General features: G+C 49.5%; 12 non-coding genes and 1 pseudogene across 12 annotated transcripts; all 13 read left to right on the forward strand.

Moving 5' to 3' along the window:
- Window positions 1-238: 238 nt before the first annotated feature.
- Window positions 239-426, forward strand: LOC146964355 (U2 spliceosomal RNA). The gene has a single exon (XR_015034963.1). It is a non-coding gene; the product is annotated as a U2 spliceosomal RNA (small nuclear RNA).
- Window positions 427-802: 376 nt separating this feature from the next.
- On the forward strand, window positions 803-919 carry LOC146964356 (U5 spliceosomal RNA). Its single transcript, XR_015034855.1, has one exon. It is a non-coding gene; the product is annotated as a U5 spliceosomal RNA (small nuclear RNA).
- Window positions 920-1,083: 164 nt separating this feature from the next.
- Window positions 1,084-1,274, forward strand: LOC146964357 (U2 spliceosomal RNA). The gene has a single exon (XR_015034859.1). It is a non-coding gene; the product is annotated as a U2 spliceosomal RNA (small nuclear RNA).
- A 376-nt stretch (window positions 1,275-1,650) lies between these two features.
- On the forward strand, window positions 1,651-1,767 carry LOC146964358 (U5 spliceosomal RNA). The gene has a single exon (XR_015034800.1). It is a non-coding gene; the product is annotated as a U5 spliceosomal RNA (small nuclear RNA).
- Window positions 1,768-1,931: 164 nt separating this feature from the next.
- On the forward strand, window positions 1,932-2,123 carry LOC146964359 (U2 spliceosomal RNA). The gene has a single exon (XR_015034860.1). It is a non-coding gene; the product is annotated as a U2 spliceosomal RNA (small nuclear RNA).
- A 383-nt stretch (window positions 2,124-2,506) lies between these two features.
- Window positions 2,507-2,623, forward strand: LOC146964360 (U5 spliceosomal RNA). The gene has a single exon (XR_015034801.1). It is a non-coding gene; the product is annotated as a U5 spliceosomal RNA (small nuclear RNA).
- Window positions 2,624-2,787: 164 nt separating this feature from the next.
- On the forward strand, window positions 2,788-2,978 carry LOC146964361 (U2 spliceosomal RNA). The gene has a single exon (XR_015034894.1). It is a non-coding gene; the product is annotated as a U2 spliceosomal RNA (small nuclear RNA).
- Window positions 2,979-3,354: 376 nt separating this feature from the next.
- On the forward strand, window positions 3,355-3,471 carry LOC146964362 (U5 spliceosomal RNA). The gene has a single exon (XR_015034803.1). It is a non-coding gene; the product is annotated as a U5 spliceosomal RNA (small nuclear RNA).
- Window positions 3,472-3,635: 164 nt separating this feature from the next.
- On the forward strand, window positions 3,636-3,826 carry LOC146964363 (U2 spliceosomal RNA). Its single transcript, XR_015034895.1, has one exon. It is a non-coding gene; the product is annotated as a U2 spliceosomal RNA (small nuclear RNA).
- Window positions 3,827-4,202: 376 nt separating this feature from the next.
- Window positions 4,203-4,319, forward strand: LOC146964364 (U5 spliceosomal RNA). Its single transcript, XR_015034804.1, has one exon. It is a non-coding gene; the product is annotated as a U5 spliceosomal RNA (small nuclear RNA).
- A 163-nt stretch (window positions 4,320-4,482) lies between these two features.
- Window positions 4,483-4,673, forward strand: LOC146964365 (U2 spliceosomal RNA). Its single transcript, XR_015034896.1, has one exon. It is a non-coding gene; the product is annotated as a U2 spliceosomal RNA (small nuclear RNA).
- A 376-nt stretch (window positions 4,674-5,049) lies between these two features.
- Window positions 5,050-5,166, forward strand: LOC146964366 (U5 spliceosomal RNA). Its single transcript, XR_015034805.1, has one exon. It is a non-coding gene; the product is annotated as a U5 spliceosomal RNA (small nuclear RNA).
- Window positions 5,167-5,330: 164 nt separating this feature from the next.
- Window positions 5,331-5,432, forward strand: LOC146964367 (U2 spliceosomal RNA; annotated as a pseudogene).
- Window positions 5,433-10,735: the final 5,303 nt, after the last annotated feature.

The raw sequence follows: 10,735 nt of genomic DNA on the forward strand, positions 1-10,735 counted from the left end.
TTTGCATGTAAGAATTGGTCGACCCTTTTGGCACAACTACACCTTAATCCCTGCATGTTGCATGTTTTTTCAATACTATATTTTGATTATTAGTGTATATTTAAATTTTTACCTACTTTCTCCTACTCTTTATTTTTTATATTGTGTGGTGTGTTTTTGGTTTCTGTATTGGATTATTCTTTGTGTCCATACAATTTACATTAAGGAAATGGCATTCACTGTGAATATGTATAAATAAATATATTAATTAAAAAAAAAAAAAAAAAAAAAAAATCTGTTCTTATCAGTTTAATATCTGATATGTCCTCTACCCGAGGACAACATATTAAACGGATTTTTGCCACCGGGAGCTGAAAAAGGGGCTTGCTCCGTTCACTCCACGCATCGACCCGGCATTGCAGTGTCGCCGGGAACGGTGCACCCTTCTCTCGCCTTGTTGAAAACCAAGCCATGGCCAAACACAGACTTTCAGATGGCACTTTGCACGTGGCTCAAAGGAAGGGCCTCAAGTGGCCTGGCAGCTTTCACCAGGTGCCGCTGGTGCTTTTGCACAAACCAGTCCAAGCAAAGTGCGTCCTCCCCAGCCCGCCTGCCTGCCTGCCAAACGTCAGACTTTTCCCAGCCTGCCCAGGCTCTTATCTCCGAGACCCCGTTGGTCAGAGCCTGTGAGAGCATGGGGAGGGCTGGGGGATCGGGGGCGGCAGCTGGGATTCGGCACTCGGCAGGCAACCAGAAGCCAACCGCGAGGGTGGAGACTGGGACAGATAGGGTCCTGGGCTGCCTGGGAGGAGACGGGCTCTACCGACTCTGGCTTCCCTTCATAACGCACAAGTCTTTCGCCTTTTACTAAAGACTTCCGTGGAGAGGAACACCAACGAGTTCAAGCTATTTTTGGGAGGCTCTGCCGTACGGCCGAGTCCTTTGAGTTTGTGAAAAGTCAATCGGCAGCAAGGGCTGCGCAGTGGAGAAGTTGGGCGGAGGGGCTATAATGCAGCCAGTCTGGCTTTTGTGTCACCGACAGGGAACCGCGTCGAGTGGGGTCCGGCCCCAGAGCTGTGCTCGGAAATCAGACACTTGGGTCCCATCGCTTCTCGGCCTTTTGGCTAAGATCAAGTGTAGTATCTGTTCTTATCAGTTTAATATCTGATATGTCCTCTACCCGAGGACAACATATTAAACGGATTTTTGCCACCGGGAGCTGAAAAAGGAGCTTGCTCCGTTCACTCCACGCATCGACCCGGCATTGCAGTGTCGCCGGGAACGGTGCACCCTTCTCTCGCCTTGTTGAAAACCAAGCCATGGCCAAACACAGACTTTCAGATGGCACTTTGCACGTGGCTCAAAGGAAGGGCCTCAAGTGGCCTGGCAGCTTTCACCAGGTGCCGCTGGTGCTTTTGCACAAACCAGTCCAAGCAAAGTGCGTCCTCCCCAGCCCGCCTGCCTGCCTGCCAAACGTCAGACTTTTCCCAGCCTGCCCAGGCTCTTATCTCCGAGACCCCGTTGGTCAGAGCCTGTGAGAGCATGGGGAGGGCTGGGGGATCGGGGGCGGCAGCTGGGATTCGGCACTCGGCAGGCAACCAGAAGCCAACCGCGAGGGTGGAGACTGGGACAGATAGGGTCCTGGGCTGCCTGGTCGGAGACGGGCTCTACCGACTCTGGCTTCTCTTCATAACGCACAAGTCTTTCGCCTTTTACTAAAGACTTCCGTGGAGAGGAACACCAACGAGTTCAAGCTATTTTTGGGAGGCTCTGCCGTACGGCCGAGCCCTTTGAGTTTGTGAAAAGTCAATCGGCAGCGAGGGCTGCGCAGTGGAGAAGTTGGGCGGAGGGGCTATAATGCAGCCAGTCTGGCTTTTGTGTCACCGACAGGGAACCGCGTCGAGTGGGGTCCGGCCCCAGAGCTGTGCTCGGAAATCAGACGCTTGGGTCCCATCGCTTCTCGGCCTTTTGGCTAAGATCAAGTGTAGTATCTGTTCTTATCAGTTTAATATCTGATATGTCCTCTACCCGAGGACAACATATTAAACGGATTTTTGCCACCGGGAGCTGAAAAAAGGGGCTTGCTCCGTTCACTCCACGCATCGACCCGGCATTGCAGTGTCGCCGGGAACGGTGCACCCTTCTCTCGCCTTGTTGAAAACCAAGCCATGGCCAAACACAGACTTTCAGATGGCACTTTGCACGTGGCTCAAAGGAAGGGCCTCAAGTGGCCTGGCAGCTTTCACCAGGTGCCGCTGGTGCTTTTGCACAAACCAGTCCAAGCAAAGTGCGTCCTCCCCAGCCCGCCTGCCTGCCTGCCAAACGTCAGACTTTTCCCAGCCTGCCCAGGCTCTTATCTCCGAGACCCCGTTGGTCAGAGCCTGTGAGAGCATGGGGAGGGCTGGGGGATCGGGGGCGGCAGCTGGGATTCGGGATTCGGCACTCGGCAGGCAACCAGAAGCCAACCGCGAGGGTGGAGACTGGGACAGATAGGGTCCTGGGCTGCCTGGGAGGAGACGGGCTCTACCGACTCTGGCTTCTCTTCATAACGCACAAGTCTTTCGCCTTTTACTAAAGACTTCCGTGGAGAGGAACACCAACGAGTTCAAGCTATTTTTGGGAGGCTCTGCCGTACGGCCGAGCCCTTTGAGTTTGTGAAAAGTCAATCGGCAGCGAGGGCTGCGCAGTGGAGAAGTTGGGCGGAGGGGCTATAATGCAGCCAGTCTGGCTTTTGTGTCACCGACAGGGAACCGCGTCGAGTGGGGTCCGGCCCCAGAGCTGTGCTCGGAAATCAGACGCTTGGGTCCCATCGCTTCTCGGCCTTTTGGCTAAGATCAAGTGTAGTATCTGTTCTTATCAGTTTAATATCTGATATGTCCTCTACCCGAGGACAACATATTAAACGGATTTTTGCCACCGGGAGCTGAAAAAGGGGCTTGCTCCGTTCACTCCACGCATCGACCCGGCATTGCAGTGTCGCCGGGAACGGTGCACCCTTCTCTCGCCTTGTTGAAAACCAAGCCATGGCCAAACACAGACTTTCAGATGGCACTTTGCACGTGGCTCAAAGGAAGGGCCTCAAGTGGCCTGGCAGCTTTCACCAGGTGCCGCTGGTGCTTTTGCACAAACCAGTCCAAGCAAAGTGCGTCCTCCCCAGCCCGCCTGCCTGCCTGCCAAACGTCAGACTTTTCCCAGCCTGCCCAGGCTCTTATCTCCGAGACCCCGTTGGTCAGAGCCTGTGAGAGCATGGGGAGGGCTGGGGGATCGGGGGCGGCAGCTGGGATTCGGCACTCGGCAGGCAACCAGAAGCCAACCGCGAGGGTGGAGACTGGGACAGATAGGGTCCTGGGCTGCCTGGGAGGAGACGGGCTCTACCGACTCTGGCTTCTCTTCATAACGCACAAGTCTTTCGCCTTTTACTAAAGACTTCCGTGGAGAGGAACACCAACGAGTTCAAGCTATTTTTGGGAGGCTCTGCCGTACGGCCGAGCCCTTTGAGTTTGTGAAAAGTCAATCGGCAGCGAGGGCTGCGCAGTGGAGAAGTTGGGCGGAGGGGCTATAATGCAGCCAGTCTGGCTTTTGTGTCACCGACAGGGAACCGCGTCGAGTGGGGTCCGGCCCCAGAGCTGTGCTCGGAAATCAGACGCTTGGGTCCCATCGCTTCTCGGCCTTTTGGCTAAGATCAAGTGTAGTATCTGTTCTTATCAGTTTAATATCTGATATGTCCTCTACCCGAGGACAACATATTAAACGGATTTTTGCCACCGGGAGCTGAAAAAGGGGCTTGCTCCGTTCACTCCACGCATCGACCCGGCATTGCAGTGTCGCCGGGAACGGTGCACCCTTCTCTCGCCTTGTTGAAAACCAAGCCATGGCCAAACACAGACTTTCAGATGGCACTTTGCACGTGGCTCAAAGGAAGGGCCTCAAGTGGCCTGGCAGCTTTCACCAGGTGCCGCTGGTGCTTTTGCACAAACCAGTCCAAGCAAAGTGCGTCCTCCCCAGCCCGCCTGCCTGCCTGCCAAACGTCAGACTTTTCCCAGCCTGCCCAGGCTCTTATCTCCGAGACCCCGTTGGTCAGAGCCTGTGAGAGCATGGGGAGGGCTGGGGGATCGGGGGCGGCAGCTGGGATTCGGCACTCGGCAGGCAACCAGAAGCCAACCGCGAGGGTGGAGACTGGGACAGATAGGGTCCTGGGCTGCCTGGGAGGAGACGGGCTCTACCGACTCTGGCTTCTCTTCATAACGCACAAGTCTTTCGCCTTTTACTAAAGACTTCCGTGGAGAGGAACACCAACGAGTTCAAGCTATTTTTGGGAGGCTCTGCCGTACGGCCGAGCCCTTTGAGTTTGTGAAAAGTCAATCGGCAGCGAGGGCTGCGCAGTGGAGAAGTTGGGCGGGGGGCTATAATGCAGCCAGTCTGGCTTTTGTGTCACCGACAGGGAACCGCGTCGAGTGGGGTCCGGCCCCAGAGCTGTGCTCGGAAATCAGACGCTTGGGTCCCATCGCTTCTCGGCCTTTTGGCTAAGATCAAGTGTAGTATCTGTTCTTATCAGTTTAATATCTGATATGTCCTCTACCCGAGGACAACATATTAAACGGATTTTTGCCACCGGGAGCTGAAAAAGGGGCTTGCTCCGTTCACTCCACGCATCGACCCGGCATTGCAGTGTCGCCGGGAACGGTGCACCCTTCTCTCGCCTTGTTGAAAACCAAGCCATGGCCAAACACAGACTTTCAGATGGCACTTTGCACGTGGCTCAAAGGAAGGGCCTCAAGTGGCCTGGCAGCTTTCACCAGGTGCCGCTGGTGCTTTTGCACAAACCAGTCCAAGCAAAGTGCGTCCTCCCCAGCCCGCCTGCCTGCCTGCCAAACGTCAGACTTTTCCCAGCCTGCCCAGGCTCTTATCTCCGAGACCCCGTTGGTCAGAGCCTGTGAGAGCATGGGGAGGGCTGGGGGATCGGGGGCGGCAGCTGGGATTCGGCACTCGGCAGGCAACCAGAAGCCAACCGCGAGGGTGGAGACTGGGACAGATAGGGTCCTGGGCTGCCTGGGAGGAGACGAGCTCTACCGACTCTGGCTTCTCTTCATAACGCACAAGTCTTTCGCCTTTTACTAAAGACTTCCGTGGAGAGGAACACCAACGAGTTCAAGCTATTTTTGGGAGGCTCTGCCGTACGGCCGAGCCCTTTGAGTTTGTGAAAAGTCAATCGGCAGCGAGGGCTGCGCAGTGGAGAAGTTGGGCGGAGGGGCTATAATGCAGCCAGTCTGGCTTTTGTGTCACCGACAGGGAACCGCGTCGAGTGGGGTCCGGCCCCAGAGCTGTGCTCGGAAATCAGACGCTTGGGTCCCATCGCTTCTCGGCCTTTTGGCTAAGATCAAGTGTAGTATCTGTTCTTATCAGTTTGTGCCTTATTGTCAGTCGTGCGGTGTATGGGACGGCAATAAGCTCTCTGCCTTGCAGCCGGCTGGCTAAAAGCAGACGGAAGACTTTCCAACATTCCTCCTGAGTGGTAATGGCGGCATCAGCAACACTGCAGTCGGCAGAGAAATCAGCTGGACTGAACCTGAAGAACACGCTGAGATTCCAGATAAAAGAGGAAGAAATACCTGACAGAGTCTCGTTTGGGAAGAACGTGCTCTTCAACGCTCTGAATTTAAGACCAGAGGACATCTTCTGTCTACAACAGAACCTGACAAGTGGATACTACGATGTCACGCTTAACTCAAATGTACAAATGGAAGAGATACGTGACCTGGTTTCTCAGCAAGCCAGTCCAGCACTGAAACCATTTCAAGTCACATCCTTGTTCCGGAACAATTTTCGTGTTGTGACCGTCCACATGTACAACCCATGGGTGAGTGAAGAGACTATACGATTTTTCCTTGGGAGATATGCAATAGTCCTACCTGGCGTTAAAGAAATAAAAGATGCTTTGGGTATCTGGACTGGGAAAAGACAGTTCCGTGTCCGTTTGAAAGAGGAAGCCAACGGACACGATGGGTTTTCCCACCCCCCAGCTGTTTTCACCATTGGAGGGAACCGCGGCTACCTGTTTTATGCAGGGCAGCCCAAATTCTGCCGAAAATGCCATATATATGGACACATGGCAGAGACCTGCACACAGATACGATGTCGGAACTGTGGAGAGTTGGGCCACCTCATCAAAGACTGCCAAGAAGCAAGAAGGTGTGACCTGTGCAACTCTGAATACCATCTAGCCAGAGACTGCCCCAAGCCAAGATCCTACGCAGCAGCTTTAAAAGATATCACAACTCACAGAGGAGGTGATAAGACCACACAAGACACAGACTTAAGAGACATCGAAATAGTGCTAGAAGAAATCCGAAATCAAAACGAGGAGCAACAAGAGACACGGGTGGAGGCAGAGACGGAGAAGCAGGGCAACAAAGTGAGCACTGAGACAGCGGCCTCGGCTCCCGCACCGACTACAGGTGAGACGGGGGAGGCTGGGAAGACCGACAGTGACCAGCAGACGGATGGATGGAGCATCGTTGCCAAGAAAAACCAGAGAAAATCAAAGAAAAGGAAAGTCGTCGTCAGCCCAGGGGCATCGGCACAGGACCCAGATCTGCCGGTGTTGCCTCCGGACTCCAGCTTTGGCTCACTGTTGAATGAGAGCGATGTTGCTGATGGTGCTGTTCTCACTGATGACGATCCCCAGCACACCGAACCCACCTCGACACCCCCCCCCAGCGGTGTCCTTTTCCCCACCCCCAGCGGCCCGCCCACCCTCATCCCCAGTCAAAAGGCTCAGGATGGTCAGCCCTCAGACGGAGGCCCCCGCCACCACCACCTATTCCCCTTCTCCCTTCCCCCCCTTCAACCCTCCCCTCACAACTCAACCCACGGCCCTGAGAACACAACAAGCCGCATGTCCTGGATTTCACGTGGCCGCCAGAGGAGGGGCTCCTTTGGACCAACGCGACCAGGCTTGTGGGCGGATGGTAAAGGTAGTACAGGCTAATCCAGTCTACCTATACCATGAAGACAACAGAGTTTGAAGTCCAAGATATGCAGACAGTAACATCATCTCATAACATTGTCACATGGTTTTCAAAATCATAACCTTGAACGTTAGAGGTCTACAAAACAAAAAAAAGAGAAGGTCTGTATTTTCACATCTAGCCACACTTGACTTCAATGTTTGCTTACTCCAAGAAGTACATCTAAAAAGCGAAAAAGACATTGTTAATTTCTCTAGAGAGTGGGTAAAAGGGGAATCTAGGTGGAGTGTGGGTGGTGTGCATTCAAGTGGAGTGGGACTATTATGTGGAAATAACAGAGAAATAGAGATATTAAATAGCTTTTCATTTGTTCATGGGAGAGCCCTCGTAGTAGATTTAAATTGGAGAAACAAACAATTGAGAATTATTAATATATATGCACATACAGATCCTGCGGCCCGCAGGGAGCTATTGAAATCCCTTGATACCTGTTTTATGACAAATCGAATGGTTTGTATAGCAGGAGACTTTAATATTTCCTTAGATAAAGGTTGTAATATTTTTTTACTTCAATCCTTAATACAAAAATTTAACTTGGTAGACACTTACAGGTCAGTAAATAAGAAAGATGCTGGGTTTACTTGGGAAAATAGCAGTGGGGCCAAGAGTAGAATAGACTACATTTTCATCCCACGTGGCATGAAAGTTTCTGATGTCCAGACATCTCCTGTTTATTACTCAGACCACAGTTTACTTTTAGTGTCAATAGAACTACAAACGTCGGAATACGGGAAAGGGTACTGGAAAATCAATAATGAAATTTTGCTAGAAAAAGATTTCAAAGATACCTTTCGGATTTTCTTTAATAGATGCGTGGAATTAAAAAGCCTATATTCGTCTGCTATAGACTGGTGGGATGATACAAAAAATAGAATAAAACGGTACATACACATTTTTTGTAAAAAAAGATCTAAACAGAGACACAAATCCTTTTGTGAAATCCAAAAGAAAATCCAAGAACTATATACTCATTACAATACAACTGGAAAGGAGATAGATAAAGACAAATTAACTGTATTGCTGGGTGAGCAACAGGAGATGTGTGAACAAAAAGCTCGAAATTTTATATTTAAATTGCAAAAGGAAAAGTATGAACAAGATGAGAAATGCTCCGCTTACTTTTTCAAGAAAGCCCAGACACAAAGGAAAAAGCAGGTAATACAGGGGTTAAAAAGAGAAAATGGAGATGTTTGTGAAAACAACAAAGACATATTGGAGATGGCAAGATTACATTGCAGTAGATTATTTGAAAGAGAAAATATTGACATAGACAAAGGGAATTTGTTTTTAGATTGCATAGATAAAAGGGTACCACTTGATTTAAAAGAAAAGTTAGATGAAGGACTAAAGCTGGATGAGTTGTATAATGCCTTAAAGGGGACCTATTATGCTTTTCCAGCTTTTCAGACTTTTATATGTGTTTAAAATGTTGGATAATGGTTCTAGAGGCCGTGGAAGTGTCATATCCTGAGGTTAATGCATTTGGAGGTAAACCCTGCTAGATAATTGGGATTTCTCTGCACACCTGTTACACTCGGTTGCGCTGAGTTTTTTTTGACATGAGCTCGCGTCTACGTCGATGCGTGCCGGACTCCCCTACATGGTCATGCTGAGGTCTCTGCTCCAGCCGGCCCCGCCTCCTCCCATGCTGCTCTGTTGTGCCTGGTGGTGTCACAGCGGAGAGCGGAGGAGAGCACTTCCTGCTTCCTCCCTGCCTGTTTTAGCGCTGTCGCGCCACTTTACTGAGTTTTATGTAGGACGTTTCATGTAAGTGAAGCTGTACCTGTGTGAGGAGCGACGTACCGCCGGGGCGACGTTGTTCGCCGGACCGACGTAACGCTGGACCGCCGCAGCACCGGAGCTCTGGAGCTGCAGCGGCTCCTCACACAGGCAGAGCCCGTCTGCAGGCCTCCTTGGCCGGGCAGACGTCGGTGCTCATCGCGGTAGAGAAAACCATCGCTAATAAACATACCCGCAGGTTTTTTAGACGTTTACCGCCGTGTGGTTAGTCTATTTAGCAGAATGTTGGTCTCATTGATGAAATCTTGTGGAAGTTGAATCAGTTTGAATGAAAAGTGAAGCTGTGAGAAGGAGGAGGAGAGGAGCAGTGCTGCGGAGCTCTGTAGTCTATGTGCACAAATCACCACATTTACATCAATAAATAACTGTTTTACAATGAACTGACCATTCTGCATATATTTTTAATTTATTTTATATAATTATTTTTGCATTTTTATATTACATGTTACATGGTTACAGTAGCCTACATGGCAAAGACTACTCTTTACCATCTTTGGTTAGGGTGAGACTAGGTCATGGGCACATTTCATTACACAATGTAGACTGGTCAGATGCATACTGGAGATCTGGCAATTTGCCTACTGCAGATTTAGCTTTTGTTTGCATACTACATTTTGGCCAAATCAGTATAGGTACTAGTAGTAGACATCGTCATGGTAACGCAATGCTGAGGGAGTGGTTCATTTGCATTTAAAGGGAGGGGCCACTGAAACAGACCGTTTTGCAGAGCCCTGTTTTTGAGAATGCTGTGATGTTTGATCTTTGGGGTATTTTGACCGAAGCACGTCACAGACATGTCTTTAAGACACCCAGGAACTATTTTAGTTGGTGCAAAAAGGAGCATAATAGGTCCCCTTTAAAGTCAATGAAAGACAAAAAAGTTCCAGGTGGGGATGGGCTTACAAAAGAATTCTACATTACCTTTTGGTCCCTAATCGGACGTCATTTGTTGGAGGTGTTCAATGAAATTTTAGATTGTGAGAAAATGAGTAAGAGTATGCGAGAGGGAGTAGTATCTCTACTCTATAAAAAAGATGACCCAATGCTCTTGGCTAATTACCGGCCATTGACAATGCTGTGTGTAGACTATAAAATTCTGAGTAAAGCCATAACAAACCGTCTGGCTGCTGTAATGCCCTTTATTGTAGGCATTGATCAAACAAGTGGAGTGGCGGGAAGGAGGATTTCATGGAATATTCAATTACATAGAGACTTACTAACATATATAGAAGACAGAAACCTGTCAGCTATATGTGTCAGTTTAGACCAACAAAAAGCATTCGACAGAGTGAATCATTCCTATTTGATGAGAGTCTTGTCTCGTTTTGGGTTTGGAGTTCATTTCATGACTTGGATAAAGATTCTGTATAACAATATTAACAGTAGAGTAAAGGTGAATGGTAATATTAGTAAGGAAATCCAGCAGACCAGAGGCCTTCGCCAGGGTTGCCCTTTATCTGCCTTATTGTACGTTTTATATGCAGAACCGCTAGCATGTTCAATTAGAAAGAATTCTAATATTAAGGGTGTTTCTCTGCCTGGGGGGGAGGTTTTGAAATTGTCGCAATATGCAGATGACTTGGTTTTGTATGTAGCAGATGATAACAGTCTAGGGGAGGCCCTTGGTGTGTTGGACCACTTTTCTGTTGCTTCTGGGTCAAAACTAAACAAGAAAAAGACACAATATAAATTTTTGGGAACGTGGAGTTGGAGAAAAGATATTCTTTTTGGTTTAACTGTATGTACTGGTCCAATGAACATACTTGGCATCTCTTTTGGACACCCCGAGGGAGATGGTTTCTATAACTGGTCCCAGAAACTGAACCTGGTTGATAAAAAAATATCTATTTGGAAAACTAGGAGGTTAACATACATAGGCAAAGTAATGGCCATTAAATCTGACATTTTACCCGCATTGCTACATTTAG

The sequence above is a fragment of the Trachurus japonicus genome, chromosome 22 (genome assembly GCF_045865225.1).
Source record: "Trachurus japonicus isolate A0001 chromosome 22, Traja_1.0".
NCBI classification, from domain to species: Eukaryota; Metazoa; Chordata; class Actinopteri; order Carangiformes; family Carangidae; genus Trachurus; species Trachurus japonicus.